At 43.2% G+C, this 16,549-nt stretch overlaps 1 protein-coding gene across 1 annotated transcript in view; it reads left to right on the top strand.

The window, feature by feature from the left end:
• Positions 1-659: 659 nt before the first annotated feature.
• COL8A1 (collagen type VIII alpha 1 chain) overlaps positions 660-16,549 on the top strand; it is a 223,282-nt gene continuing 207,392 nt past the window's right edge. Inside the window, exon 1 of the mRNA XM_086934446.1 lies at positions 660-720. The gene's annotated coding sequence lies outside the window, so the exon portion shown is untranslated. The remainder of the gene's footprint in view (positions 721-16,549) is intronic.

Genomic DNA, 16,549 nt, shown 5'->3' with positions numbered 1-16,549 from the left:
ACAAGTTTTTTTTAGTCCATGGTGATTTTGCACCTAAAATTATCTCTCCAGTCCCGCTGACGTTGCACTAAAGAATTCCGGACAATAACATGGAAGACTATTTATACAGCAAACACAGACTGAAATAGTATGTATATCTATGCCTGTCTGTGTGCATGTGTTGGCATATTAACACCACAGATATTGACTATGCCAATGTGTGTTCTCTCTCATTGAGGCTTCTTAAACCTATCTCTAGTTGAATGTAAAGTATGAAGTAAGAACAGAAGTTTTGTGTGGCGTGTAATTCTGTAGAAAAAGGATATATTTATGTACCTTTTGTGACTCTGGCTCCTTCAGAGACTTTTGTCCCCTGCCCATGCCCTTTGCTCTCCAATTTCGTATTTCTATTACTTTATCGCTTTCCACAGTTTTACCTCGGCTGCTTTATCCTGGTCCACATGTTTCATTATCTCCGTCTCTGTATGTTGTCCTATCCGTCATTCCATCTACCGTCCCTTCTTTGACTGTTGGCTCCTGTGACGAAACATTCCACGGACTGTCCAAGTGGTCGTTTGTCTGTGCTGTGCTCACAGCCCACCTACTGCACTGTGGAGGCTCGGCTCCTCCCACCTGCTCATAAAAACGAAGAGCATGTTAGCAGCTGTTGATCAGAATACTGCCTCAGTTCGATCCTGCCGGCCGGCGCGAGCGCCTCTCCCAGAACCTGCCAGAAGCAAGGTAAGAGCGCGCGCATGCTTCTCGTTTTACCTCAGACAACTTTTTCACTTGACTCACCTATTCCTAGCATCAGATGTTTTGTTCCCTGCTGCAGTGTAAATGCTTGTAATATAAATAGGCATGCAGATTTAGCGACATTTCTATATTATTGTCTTATGATGGTTGTAAGTGAATATATCGGATAGGAGACATTATTGATCGATACGTTTGACTATATGCAGCTTTCCCGTGCAAAGCAACGGGTGCGAATTCAGTTTGGTTTTCCTAACATAGTAACACTCATGTACCAATAAATTGCATTGGCATTTCGGGGGCAAAACTATTTTTGGGAAATATAAATGAATGTCTGGGAGAATTGTGAGTGGATTTACTGCAAGCATTCGGGATCTTACTACAGACTGGACATGCAGCTTTGGAGATAAAGTTATGTTTTTAAAATGAGCTCACTGAGGAATATCGCAGCTTCAAAGCGCTTCCCTCTTGGAAAATAATGCCGCAGCCTTCCAGTAAAATATGTAAAGTACGTCATAAACTGTACTGTCTAAAAGGGGGAGTTCAGCCAAGTGGCTCTAGCACACAGCTAGGCAATACCATTCTGAGCCTCTAACGCAGTCTGCAGGCTTTCAGTGGACTCTGTTTGTCAGCAAGATGCCTGTTGGTGGAATATCGAAAACGACGCTCACTTTTTATCCTTTAGATCAAAACGAATATTTAATGATTGTGAAGTGAAATATGTGCAGGAGGAGGCTGCAGAGGCCTGTTAGGGCCACATTCCAGAAGCCTGTTGGAATTATCAGGGCCGTGCCACATGTGGAGGCTGGGTGAGGACCAGTGCGCTGAGTAAACACCTGCCTGCTGGATGGAGGCGCCACATACCAAGGGATTCTAGGAGCCAGGCGACTGGCACGCTGGGTCTTTATGTCTGGATAGCACGTGTCCCACGTGCAGGGCTGCCACAGTGCTCTTTCGCGACAGATTGACAGCATTAGAGGGGAAAGTGAATAATGCAGTGATGTCAACCGTGCTCCAAGCAGTGAATTGGCACCAACTCTAAACACAGAAGGAGGCATTGCTTGAAACACGGAAGCCATGATTTCCCTTTACCAGCAATATGTAGAAAGGGAATGTATATGTCCGAGAAAGACTGCTTCATAATTTTAGGGCGTGGCACCTTTTATGAGTTAACATAAATTTCATAGACGGATGTAACAGTGTTTACCTGGGTGCTCAATCCAAACAAGCTTTGGACCGTTCGACTGGCGTGATGAAGCAGTGTTGACTGTTGAAATCTATGTTTGGACATCCTTGTGGAGAGAAATGTTGTGCTTGAGAAAATCGAATACTTGTTAAAAAAATTGCAGTAAAGGCACAATGCATTATTCTGGGGGATTCTCAGTAGCGTTTGGGATGACTAGTGGTGGCTATCGAATGATCACCTCGGTTTTACTGAAATTGTATAGTCTCTCATTTATTCCTCCCTATACTCTCTGCTGGTTTCTGTCTGGGGTGGCAAAGTGGACAAAAAAGAAAATACCAGTGGATGAGATTACTTCAAGAATTCCACCCATCACTTTTTTGCTTTTCCAAGTGGGTATGCTCTTGTGGCATATTTTCCAGTTGTGGCCTTTAGGACCTGTGCTGCATAAGATAATGGTGATGTGACAAAGTTTCTTGTAGCCCCTTAGATTGTAAAGATTTAGTAACCCTGCACGCCCCCCCGGGTGGATCTGAAATAATTGATACCGCCAGGAGTAAATTATTGTCTTGCCCTTGTCAGCACTCTGGGAGATATGTGGAGCAAAAATCAAGCAAAAAAATGTAAAGGTCACGTGAGTGGAGCTGGTCATCCTTTTTTGTAGAGTGGAAGGATACCAAACAAAAATTACCATTTACACCTGGTGGAAACAGAATTTTTCTCCAATAATCAGTATATTGTTGGAAGTTAATGTTTTTAAGAAAGACGGGGTGAAATAATGACTATTTCTGCTCTGGTGAAGTTTCTAAGCCAGAGAAAGGGGCTCTGTACCAATCCGTTGCATGCATCAGTGTGGCTACCTGGTTCACTGGTGAGGATTTCTCGTGAGTAGACTTCGGCATGGTCTGTCTAGCACTGTGGAGCATGGCACATCACTTTCCTGTGAAATGTTGAGTGGTTCTGACCTCCGCAAGTGGACATGCAGTCATGACTCCCAGGGGTCGTCCACTTTCAGGGCCCGATTTACAAGGAGTCCCGCAGTCGTGGCGAAGCTCCACAATGAGAAACTGCAATGTAGAAATCCTGCTACGACTGTGGGGCCACCACCACGACTGTGGAGGCTCTTTGTGAATTGAGCCTCAGACAGAGCACTGTATAAAGACATGAAGCAAGTAACTCTGAGGCAGAGATTGAAAGGCGTAACAGTGGTTGCAAGATCCATTTACAAATATTGCCACAGTGAGTTTGCGGGTGTCTCTAAGGGCATGGCTACACTCATGACCACAAGAATCAGTGCTTCATTTGTAAAAGCACAAGTGCTAGGGCCTACAGTTTCATCGGATGCCCTCTGTCAAATTTCGTGTGTGGCTAATACCATTGGCTGTCTAGTCTTGATGCCACTTTATTACTCCTTCCTGTACCACTAACCATTCTGTCTATTTTCTCACCCTTGCACTTTCTTTTTCATCCCTTCTTTCCTCATATGTTTTAGTTTCTCCGTATTTCTTTTCCTCCTTGTTTACCTCTATTCTGCCTTTCTTTCTCATATCTGACAATAAAACATTAGTGCCTGTCCCCCCCAAAAAAGTGGCGGTGGGGCACACCTGATCAAATTAAACATTGGCATTTATAGATTTTACTGAAATACGGGCGCTCTGAAGGAGAATGTCACCCTTGCTCAGCACCAGCTAAAGGATGCATTTTCGGCTTCGTACCCGGTGTTATCTAGTAACCAGACATGGAGCTGCAGCATCGTGCCATTTGCCCCTTAGGGATGTCAAGATCTTAATTTGTCGTTTTTAATGGTTTGCAGAATCAGGGTCATACCATACTTAATCGATTGCTGGACATGAGCAATATACTTTTTTGCATTCTTGCACATATTAATCCTTCCAGATGTGACTGAAAGTCTCTTGGGCAGAGGATTGGAAGGGGCATTGAATATTGAAATTGACCTTTTTCTGATAAAAAGTATCCATTTCAAGGGCCAGAGTGGGGCCCAAAAGCAGTCCTTGTAAAAAAACAAGTTAAAAGAAGCCCCTACCTTCCTCTCTTCTCTCTCTCCCTGTTGTCTTTCCTCTCTTTCTTCTAGTTCTCCTAAAGCAACCCCTGTGCCATCTGCAGTTAACTTGGTGGGGGGTCCTCAGAAAGTAGTCAGCCTCGAGAAGCTCCAACCCACCGGGGAAATGTCAGTCCCGCACTGTTTGCTGTTCTGTGAGGCACATACTTGGGCACATGCGAACGAAAGATAGTTATAGCTGTAGGAATACCAGATAACATAACATCATAGAAGAATTCAAATAGTAAGCCTTCCATGAGTACTTCACAGCAAATTATTTGTGAAGGTTCTCTAACAATCATGCTTATTTTTGTCTTACATTCATGTGCAATGTTTACCTCAGTAAGTGGAAAATGCTCACACAAAATGGCCACTACAAAAGCTAAGGCAGCCATCTTGACCATTTAAACTTCAGCTTGTGCCTACATTTCAAACAGGCTAGCACACACACTGTTGACTGGGCTCCGGAATTGGTGCATTGGAAGACTGTAGTAATACCACACTTTCAGAACTTTCCATTACATAAAAGGTAAAATAAAAGTAGTTGTACTTGCTGTATCGTGTTTGTGTTTGCAGAATGGGCCATTTGGAGTACAGAAAGAAGTAAAAGGCCACACTGTTTCACTGTGCCACCGGTGTTTATGACAAGCATCTAACAGTGGATGCAAGAGACAAGTTTATGTAAATTTCATAAGTATAGGGCAGGTTTGCAAAGTATATGGACAATTATGCACAGGTGTTGTATAATTTTGAGTGACATTGGACATTTGGAGATATGATTTTATTGTAAAAAGCTGATTTGCAACATATTTGTAGAGTTCCCTCGAGTGCCATTTCATCTGTGTGACAAATGGCAGCATATACATTCATAATAAATTCCATAACTGATCTAAGGGAAATGGTTTTCTGGTTCTTTTGAGGATCTATGCACTTTTTAAAAATGTTTTCAGATTCTCGTGCCTTCTTTCAATTCCATAAATGAGTGAATATATATCTTGTCAGTCACCAGGACTTTCATTTGGCTGGGTCCTGCCGGTTCTCAGCACCAGCATTTCTAAAAAGCAGGTGCCGAGACGGGTCCCAAACGGGCTCTCCAATTTTGTCCTCACTCTCGGGGTGAAAAAAATAATCTTAACTCTGCCGCAGTACCACCCTTCACTGCCTTTGAGGTAACTTTAAAGAGACTCGTTCTAGTTCTTTCACAGTTTCATGATTTCAGAATGGAAACATTTTTAATATATATAACGAAGCCATAGTTGTTGTGTATTTATCTTATGCATAGGGGTTTTTAAGCCATGCCCTTAATTATATAGGCAAGGCCCCTTTGAGAGACCCCCAGTTTTTTTATTCCACTTAAAGCCCTGCTTGTCACCGATGTACCTCTCCTTACTCAAGGACGCTAAATCACCTTCTTATTGATGCCCTATTGCTTGAGTATTCCTATTTCCCTACAACACTAGCACAGTTTGGAAATCAGAATATATATCTTCGTTCAAGCTATGTTGGACTCCATTTTGTATGTAAAGTCTGTAATTCCGATGATAATTGAAATTCATAATAATAATAATATCACATTTCTTACACAGTTTTCTTTAACCTCATAAGTGCTGCGCCTAGTCCAACGGCCGACGGCACCACTACCTCAGGAGTGCTGCCATCGGCCGTTGGACGTTCAAACCTCACCTGCGCAATGGAACGTTCAGCACTGGAGCTGGACGTTCCATAGCTGCTAAGGTGCTAAAACATATTTGCCGTTTTTAAGTGCTGATGTATACCACAGAAATAGGAACACAAAAGAACATGAGGAGAGAATGTAGCCTTACGGCTAGAGCGGCCAACCTCGAAGCTGGGGAACAGGGCTCGAGTCTCGACAGGGACGCTCAACTTCCTGTGATTCTGGGCAAATCACTTAATCAACCCGCACCTATCAAAAATGAATGTGTCTGTCTGTAGTGAAACTGGTGCTCATGTAAAGTGCTCTGAAAACCTGATACCTTCAGGTCAAGTTCGTGCTATATAAAACTCTAAAAAATTAAAAAAGTATCACTTATCTTTTGGTCTGGTACATGCAATTCAATAGTATCCCACCTACCACATATCTAAAGGGCATTAACCCCATCTGTGCTTCCATATCATGAATACTTGTCTGCAGAACACCCTAATGACGAATTAAAACCATTAAACAGGCCACACTCTCTGTATACCAAGTGTGACTTCTGAGTGTCCACCAGGGCCACTCCTCCCAACCCTGTTCCAATCTAGGAACAGCGGAAGACACACCTCTTTCAAAAACACTACATCACAATACAGGAGGAGTCTCAAAACCCATCCACCACTCTAACCACTCATTGACTGTATCTTTGTAGTTGACCATATACTGCTCTTCACTGCCTTTTGGCTAGGTTAGTGATATACAAATAACACAGACATTTCAAGTGACATGCCTTTCTGTGACCATCGGCCTCACCTCCATGTTTCTTTGAGAAGGAGGTGTGATTGTCTTTGTAAAAAAAAAAAAAAAAAGAGCTCCATAGACGATTAAGCATCTCTAACAGGCCTTCAAGAGTATGCAGGTCAGTGACTCACCAAATATTTTGTCTTGGTTTGCAGGCAAAATTTTTCTTTATGCCCAAAAAGGGCTGCATTGTAGAGGTTACCTTGAGAAAAGGCATGCACACTTCTCCTATAGTGTCTGTGGAGACGGCAGACCTCACACAATCAAACACATGACTGAAATCCTCACTTTTACTAGTCACAGAGGAATGCATACTTGTCTCCACCTGCTCCCTAAACTGGTTAATATATCAGCTGAGTACATTAAAATATTAACCTTAGCAAAGTTTGTGGAAAACAACAGAAGTGCTATGTTCATCTGTGACTCCTGGAGAGCCAATACAGATTTGGCAAATCTGCACCAGCCTATGAATGGCTTATGATGTACACAATCGGAATCTGTATACGTATACTATTTTGATACATTAACGGAGTAGCTTACATACAATAGAGCTGTGTGCAATACAAGAATTTATCAGACTAGATAACACTGCCTTCCTTCCACTATAATTGTTGCTATTTCAACCAAAACCAAGAACACATAACTGACATCCCAAACTTAAGAGAGTCAGGGAAATATCTGCTTTTACTAGCTACCTCACCAACATGTTCTTGTATGAGTATGGAAAGTTCAAAAGCCACAGTCCATAGATCCCTTGATCAGGCAAGCCTGCCCAGCAAAATAAGATTATCAGCAGGAACGGTCTGAAATATGTGTACCCCTATGTGAGTGTTTATGTGTCTTTGGTGTGCCTTGAAATGTGGACTGTGAGGATGCAGCATTTTAGCTGACAGCATTCCTCATCCAACCAAAAAATGGTAGAAAGTGCAAATCTTTTTTTATAAAGTTCAATCAGAAAAATGTATCACAATGTATATATCTAGAAAGCAACGGCGCTCTGTGATTCTTATACGACCAGGAAGAGTCCATGCCTATCTTCTCCCTTTGTGTTTTATCGGGAGGTCTTTTAGTACTGTGTCTACTCAAAAGTATTAGTGCCTATTAATGCCTGTTTTTAGTATCGATACAGCTAAATCTGTGGTCTTAAACATGGAGCACCGAGTTCACCCAGTTCACAAAGTTTTTCTTTGAGTAGTTGTGCCACACCCATGTCTTAGATGTGCTATATCTGAATATTCAGGCCTTATTCACAAATCATTTTCTATGAGTAGTTTCCAGGGGTTCGACCGGCTTACTCTAGGAAACCATGAGTAAGCATGTCTTACTCTTGAAAAATCCTGAGTAAACCACGCCTAAGCCTATTGTAAGACCCACCTTCTGATAGTAAATACTGTGTGAATCAAGCCTGGATATTTAGTTGCGACTCCCACCTACTCCTGGTTCAAGGCATTCTTAATGCTTTATAAATATGGTAAACAGTACCTATCTATACCCCTCCTATCCACCTTTCCTGAGACACCCAAGACGACTTTATCTGATTCTGCTCCTATTGAGCACCTTTACCTTTAACTACATCTGCCTTCTTTATAAATGCTTTCACAATGGTCTTCAAAAACTAGATATATAGTGATTATCTGCCTTTTAAATGGACAAAATGTCACTAGCAGACTTTTCTCCTGTTTCTTCTGTTATATTATATATTATATGTTATACTTAATCTGCAAGGGGGGTGGGGGGCAATTCCTGATACCCACGTCTTTTTTTTTACCCAGTATGTTCCATCTATCCATACACAACCATTCTTCAAGTGCGTTTCCCTGGTCCTCCAAATCCTAGTTTGCCATATCTGTTTACGTGTACATTTGGCAAACTCTTGCCTCTGTTTCCAAAGCTGCTCATGATTCGATTCAATACCAATCTTGTAACTCAAGTACTTCTTGAGGGTGGAAGAATGTTCACCTTTTCAGTGTAATTCCTTTTCTGTCACTAGGTCCTCTCTTGCTTAAATTATCTAAATTACACCAGCAGCTTTACATTCTTAATGATTTAGGGCTTGATTTAGAGTTTGGCGGATGGGTTACTCTGTCACATATGTGATGGATGTCGCGAGAAAGCAGAAGTGTATGCCTGGTTGGTGGCGGGCGGGTGGGCGGGTCGGGGAGGAGTGGCTTGCCCACTCTGAGTGCCCAACAATGCCAGACAATTACCTTACTTCTTTTTTCTCTCTGCATGAAAATAGGTAGGTAGGTAGAAAACAAAGTTTATTGAGACAATTGTCAATAAAACATTCTTAAACAATAAAAAAATCGATACAATATATATTTCACTTAAAACCCACCTGTTCCACCCATAAACATTCCACCCTATTTTAGCCCATCTTTAAATCTCTGTCTGACAGTATGTATAAAACGAGCAATTCCTACTGACATGTCTAAATAGCGCATTTCAGACAGCAACTCTATTGCCTCCGCCCTTTGTACTGTTCTATATATTAAAAACAAAGGTCTTAAAAAGTTGATCCAGATAGCAATATAAAAAGCAATCAATAAGTATGTGTAACAAGGACATTTTACATTCAGGGGCAAAGGCAGAGACCGTTGTTATCATGGGTCATTGCACATCGGATGTGGGACGTGAAGATAGTTTAAAATACTTTTCCATGATGAGAAAAAACATTTTGTAAGAAATTGGATTATTGTTTAAGGGGGGTGGAAGTCCCACTTAGGTAACAACCACAATCCTTGTCAGGGTGATCCATAAAAGTCACTGAATTAATTTGTGCCTAACATTCTGGTAGCTTGGCACACAGCAGTCAGGCTTAACTCAGAAGCAATGTGTAAAGTATTTAAGCATCACACAAACAGTAATAAAGTGAAAACACAACACAAGAAAAATTTCAAATCAATTTTGAAAAATGTACATTTTAATAAATATTATGACACCAAAACAAATGAATTCTAATCAGTCGTATCTGAATTATACATTTTTAAAGTTTTAAATGAAATTCAGCACCTAAACGATCAAAGTTTCAACTGCGGGCATCTGGTTGCACAGACCGGGTCAAAGTCAAAAGTTAAAGCTGACTGCAACGGGGTAGATTGGGCCCATTCACTGCTTACTTCTGAAGTTAGAAAAAATTCTGGAAATTGTGCTTGAGAAGGTAAAGTCTCAGAGGGCAATGCAGCAGACTGTGTCTGAGCACAAGTTGTCGACAACAGGAAGCTGCTGGATGAGGTCTGGGTGAGGCGGTTGACAAAGGTGGGAAAAGCTCAGAGTGGAAGAGGCTGGACTTCAAGGCCTAAGGAGGTCATCAGCGTCAATGGGGTGCTGGTCGTCATCGAGCCTGGTGAAGATTCCTACCTTTGTATTTAGAGGTTTTTCTAGAGCTCGGATTCACCCAGCGTATGAGGTTGCAGGCTGTAGCCGAAGAGAGCTCCACGAGGCCGGATACCACTGTCGGGAGGACCAGCTCAACTCTTGCCCCTGTTTCTAAAGCAGCCCATGATGCAATTCAATACCAATCTTGTAACTCAAGTACCTCTGGAGGGTGGAGGAATGTTCACCTTTTCAGTGTAATTCCTTTTCTGTCACTAGGTCCTCTCTTGCTTAAATTATCTAAATGACACCAGCAGCTTTACATTCTTAATGATTTAGGGCTTGATTTAGAATTTGCCGGATGGGTTACTCTGTCACATATGTGATGGATGTCGGGTTACTCTGTCACATATGTGATGGATGTCGCGAGAAAGCAGAAGTGTATGCCTGGTTGGTGGCAGGCGGGTTGGCGGGTCGGGGAGGAGTGGCTTGCCCACTCTGAGTGCCCTGGGGCCGACCAAACCAGTCATGCGCACTGTGGATTTTCTCTATGTAGGCTGCATGCAGCCTACATAGAGAAAATGGCCTCCCTACAGGCGCCCGGCTGGGCATCATCCGCACCAATCACAATGCTTCTATCGCAGCATCGTGATTAGCTAAAGGGCAAGGAGGGAGGCTGCCTGTGGCTGCTTCCTGTTCAGCAGGCAAACAGCTGGAAAAGCAGATCTGGGCGGCCAGGAGCTGAGGCTGCACGGGAGTCGGGACCCGATACGTTTATTTTAATTTTACTTAAACACTCCCACCTCCTTCCCCTCGCACGAAACCTTCCCCCACCCTCCCCCCCACCCCCCCCCCCCCCCCCTCCACGAGTCATGCCGGCCACAACTGTGTTTATTTATTCAAAAAGAATAATGTTTGCATCTGAGACCCGTATAGCCTTTAGCAAGGTCTCATAGAGAATCGACACCTCTCAAGGTGTGAAATACTTAAAATGTCGTATAAATGTTGTATACTTGTAAAGCGCACAGCTGCCCCAGCAAAGGTGCGTCCCGGCACTGTATACCGCTGGGGAACCCATCCTGCCTTTCACTGTGAGATGGTCCCTCCTGGGCATCTCCAAGGTGAAGACAAGCATCCCCAGCGCTGATTGGGCCGTTAGTAGAGATTAAGCAAGCTATTGCCCAGAGTTGCTGAGTGGGACCCATGGTTGGAGTAGGCACCGAGGTGAGAATTATCAAGTCCGCTGACCATGGCCCAAGACCCTGCCGCGCGGGAATCGAACCCTGGCCCCGGGCCGACCTCTGCTTCCGGGTCTGCCGCCTCTAACCAGTGAGCCACACCACTCCACTAATCTAATGTGTCAATGCAAAGGACCATATGAGGAATTTCGAAACATAACTCTGGAGCCGGACACCAGTATAGCCAGTTTTGTAGCAGTGTGTATCATAATGATCACTTCACTTGACAAAGGCTTCCATTTTTAGGACTTTTTTTAACTGGATATTTGGATGACACTGATGTTTGCCATCCACTCCGCTTAAAATACCTCAAATCAATGACTCCTTTCGAATTTCTTCCCTCCCCTCCTGACTCTGTCGGATGTGTGTCCCACCTGTTACTGTCAGGTTCCGCCCTACAAAGAGTTTCCTTTCTCTGCCTTCCCGAGTGAGAGCCTGTTTAATGGGACATTTGCAGAGGTGCAGAATTTGAACCTCTGGTGTGGTCTTCATACAGCTGTACTGTCTGAGTCAATTTCCTCAGGAATTTTGCAGCTCAGCTTCCGCATCTGCAGAGAGCGAACTGGAACCTTCTCCTGCCTGGAGTCCACAGAGACAGCAGCCGGTACTGTACAGTAGAGCCAGTTTGTGCGTTAAAAGGGATGCTTCAATTTCCTTAAAGAGGACTACAAAGTAAAGGGTGTGTTGGCAAAATATTGTTGTTAGAATTTCATCTGACAAGGGTCCTCATTACTAGTTTGTCGGAATAGGAAGGGGTATTTACGACAAGTTGTAAATATTAAAGCAGGGTGAGTTATTTACCTCATGTGGTAAATACCGCCTATTTTGAGTTTTGAAAAGGAAAATGGGGCATAATCTGTGGAATCTGTTTTTAACAAATTATGCATTTTTTCTGGACCTTTAATCCGATACATTTCTGCACATTGGCACTTTTGGAATTTGTCAGAGGACAACTGCAAGGGTGTGTAATTCTGATTCCTATGCAAACGTGTATCTGCAGGGCTGAAAATGTAGACTTTAACTGGTAATGAATGCCTCAGTGTCCTACATATTGCCCTTTAGAGTCATTAATAAGACAATCGACATTCAAGAGAATTATGGGGCATATTATCAAGCCTGTGCGCTAAAATTATCGCCGCTTTATCGGCCGAAAACGGCCGATAAAGCGGCGATAATGGGCTTGATAATATGCTCTGTGGAATTCCAATCGAAGCCCATGTTAGATGTCTTCACATCTAACATGTGCTTCGATTGGAATTCCATAGAGCATATTATCAAGCCCATTATCGCCGCTTTATCGGCCGTTTTCGGCCGATAAAGCGGCGATAATTTTAGCGCACAGGCTTGATAATATGCCCCTATATTTTGTAAATGAAGTTTAGCGCAGAACATGTTTGTATTTTTGTCAGATGATAGTTCTGTGTAATGCTTTTCTGATATATAGTCATATTAAAGATAAACGGTGCCAAAAAATTGCTGATTTTGTTTGGTCAAACTTTCAAAAAACAGAAATGTACACTTTCTTTCCGCATGATTGTTGCTTACCTGCTACACTGACAGAGGAAGGTTTGTTGTTTCTTTGTTTTCAAGAGCCACACCATTAACACATGGTTCCACAACACTATTTGACAAATAATTGTTGGTGACATATTTTCCCTTCCATGGCCTCACACAATGCCATGAAGTACTAATCTGAAATCGAGGCAAACCATGGACGTTTAGGCATTCTCTTTCTCCCCTGTACGTACTCATGCAGATTGTATGCATTACAGACAATCTGCATAAGTAATAACGGTGAAAATGTACATTTGCTCATTTGTTCCACGCAAGAGATCAAGGGGCAGATTTACAAGCCCATTGCGATACTTTTACGCCGCCGTTGCATCACTTTTGTGACGCAGCAGCGGCATAAACAATGCGCCACGTTGCGACCTATTTCCAACGTGACGCATCTAGGCAGATGCATCACGTTGTAAAGCCCTGCGCCACATGAAACCTGCGTTAGGTTTCATGTGGGCGTTCTGTCGCAGGGTGGGCGTTTCCTCGCAGGAAAGCCCCGTAAAACTGACGCAGTGAAATCTACAAGATTTCACTGAGTCAGTTTTACGACGCTGCTGCGTCAAATCCTGACGCCTGCTTGAAGCAGGCGTAAAGAGTGACGCACCACGTTGAGTATGGGTGACCCCTGTGCATTGCAGGAGTTGCGTCGCGCTTGCGACGCGACTCCAGCAATGTGCCGCCCATACGCCACAAGATGCATCACGCATCTTCCCTTCCTTGCACCATGGTGCGCCGCATATTAAATGCGGCGCATCTGTGGTGGCGGAAGGAGGGGATTGCATTACGCATCTGTTCTGGCGCATCCCTGCTGATTTGCAGAGATGCACCAGAACATGTAAATATGCCCCATAGTGTGGGAACAGGCCTATGTCTCTGACTGAGGACTTCTATTCATTTTTGTCCACAAAGCAATAGGTTGCCTTTCCCAACCCCTTTGTTTGGCTATCCACCCCAATCTCTGTATGAGCGCTCCTGTACAAAGGTGATAGTTTTTAAGGCATCTTGAATAGCGGGGTAAAATCTTTTTTGGTACATTCCCGGGGAATGCAAGTGCATTTAGAACTGATTGTGTTGGTACCTACACCGTCCCATCCTCATATACTAGTGGGTATTTGTTGATCACATTCTTCTCACGTTTTTCTATATTAAAAGCTAGCCACTACATTCCATAACCCAATAGTGGTGTTGTGTTCTTTTGCTGATAAAGTCCAACAATGCCAGACAATTACTTTACTTCTTTTTTCTCTCTGCATGTAAAATAGGTAGGTAGGTAGAAAACAAGGTTTATTGAGACAATTGTCAATAAAACATTCTTAAACAATAAAAACATGTATACAATATATATTTCACTTAAAACCCACCTGTTTCACCCATAAACCTTCCACCCTATTTTAGCCCATCTTTAAATCTCTGTCTGACAGTATGTATAAAACGAGCAATTCCTACTGCCATGTCTAAATAGCGCATTTCAGACAGCAACTCTATTGCCTCCGCCCTTTGTACTGTTCTATATATTAAAAACAAAGATCTTAAAAACTTGACCCAGATAGCAATATAAAAAGCACAACCCATAAGTATGTGTAACAAGGACATTTTACATTCAGGGGCAAAGGCAGAGACCTTTCTTATCATGGGTCATTGCACATCGGATGTGGGACGTGAAGATAGTTTAAAATACTTTTCCATGATGAGAAAATATTTTTAGTAAGAAATTGGATTATTGGTTAAGGGGGGTGGAAGCCTCACTCAGGTAACAACCACAATCCTTGTCAGGGTGAACGACAAAAGTCACTGAATTAATCTGTGCTTAACATTCTGGTAGCTTGGCACACAGCAGCCAGCCTTAGCTCAGAAGCAATGTGTAAAGTATTTAAGCATCACACAAACAGTAATAAAGTGAAAACACAACACAAGAAAAATTTCAAACCAGTTTTGAAAATGTTTGTACATTTTAATAAATATTATGACACCAAAACAAATGAATTCTAATCAGTCATATCGAAATTATAAATTTTTAAAGTTTTAAATGAAATTCAGCACCTAAACGATCAAAGTTTCAACTGCGGGCATCTGGTTGCACAGACCGGGTCAAAGTCAAAAGTTAAAGCTGACTGCAATGGGGTAGATTGGGCCGGTCACTGCTTACTTCTGAAGTTAGAAAAAAATCTTGAAATTGTGCTTGAGAAGGTAAAGTCTCAGAGGGCAATGCAGAAGACTGTGCCTGAGCACAAGTTGTCGACAACAGGAAGCTTCTGGACGAGGTCTGGGTGAGGCGGTTGACAAAGGCGGGAAAAGCTCAGAGTGGAAGTGGCTGGACTTCCAGGCCTATGGAGGTCATCAGCGTCAATGGGGTGCTGCTCATCATCGAGCCTGGTGAAGATTCCTACCTTTGGATTTAGAAGTTTTTCTAGAGCTCGGATTCACCCAGCGTATGAGGTTGCAGGCTGTAGCCGAAGAGAGCTCCACGAGGCCGGATACCACTGTCGGGAGGACTCGCTCAAGAGGATTTGCTGCTGCAGAGAAAAAGGTATCAGGAGCTGCGGGGAAGTTAATCTCACTGGCGATCCACCTTTGCAATATCAGCTTGCAGGTAGTTCCCAGTCTCCTCTCAGTTCTCAGCACAGTTTTTGCTGAAAAAGTTTCCAAGTCCCGGTTTTGCATTTGGGTAGGAGGCCACTATCGTACCACACTAAGGGTCCAGCACATGAGAAGGCCCCTCCTGGGGTGCAGAACTCACTCCCAGCAGGGACCAGCAGCAGCTGCTGGCAGGTAAGTTGCAGCTCACAACACAGTTGTAATCTTAATAGGGTCACTAACACTAGGAGCAGCTCTTTTGTGGGAAACATTTTCAGAATTGTAACATACAGTCTGACTTCATCATAAAAGAGTTTTTAATAAAAAAAATATTTTTATTAGAAAGATTGACAGACAAGTTCACTGTTACTCATACAATCCCACAATTCAGGTTACATTTAGCAGCATATTAGAAATCAAGTTCAATTAAACATTCAGATTACATACTTTGCTCCCCATCCCTATTCCTTCGCATTTCTAACTCCAGCACAGGTGACACACAAATCTCTCCCCTATACAAATTCCATTTGGACCATTTCCTGTCCCATTTCTTCGGGCATCCCCTCGCAACAAACACTTCTTTCTCAGCTATCATACACTTATCGAGCTCCCTCTGCCACACCGCTACTTCAGGCGGCCGTACTCCACCCCACTCCCTAACAATTTCCCTCTTAAATAGTGTAAATCCTAACGTTACAAACTGCTGTTCCGTCTCCGTATGATCTGTTGCCTCCCATATGTTGAGCAGGCCTAGTTGAGGCGTCAAGGTAAGTGTCTTTCCCAGCGCGGAATGCATATGTGTTGTGATTCTTTCCCTTCAGCTCTGCACCATTGGGCATTCCCATATCATTTGGTAGAATTTAGCTGACTGCCGGCAGCCCCTTAAGCAGAGATCATCTGGCCTAGACCCAATCCTTGCAAGAGTGACCCCTGTCAGATATGAGCGGTGGAAGATACAGAGTTGAATAAGGCGGAATCTAAGTGTGATGGCAGCCTCTCTGGGAGACATTAACGCTTGCCTCCAATCTTCGTCCTCAATTACCCCTAGGTCCCTTTCCCATTTCTCTTTAAGCTTTCCGAAAGAGTCTGGCATATTATTACTAAGTTTCCTATAAGTGAGGGAGATCGCCTTGGTGTGCAACTGTCCTTCCAACAAACGATCTTCCAGAGGGGAAGACTCCGGTATGTCTACACAGCTAGGTAACGCCGTCATCAAAGCATGTCTTATTTGTAGATAGCTAAAGCCTCACTGGCCGCCAAGCGGTAAGCCTTCTGTAGTTCCTCAAATCGAAGGATCTTACCCTTCTTAATCAAGTCACCCACCGTCGAAATACCGATCATATCCCACTTATCGAATCCCGGGTGATGGCAGAGCATACCCAGCTTCTGTGAATATCACAGCGGCATCATTCTAGTGAGCATGTCTGTCCAAC

Source organism: Lissotriton vulgaris, chromosome 8 (assembly GCF_964263255.1).
Source record: "Lissotriton vulgaris chromosome 8, aLisVul1.2, whole genome shotgun sequence".
Classification (NCBI taxonomy): Eukaryota; Metazoa; Chordata; class Amphibia; order Caudata; family Salamandridae; genus Lissotriton; species Lissotriton vulgaris.
The sequence above is the reverse complement of the archived record's forward strand: the minus strand, read 5'-3'. Positions and strand labels throughout refer to the sequence as shown.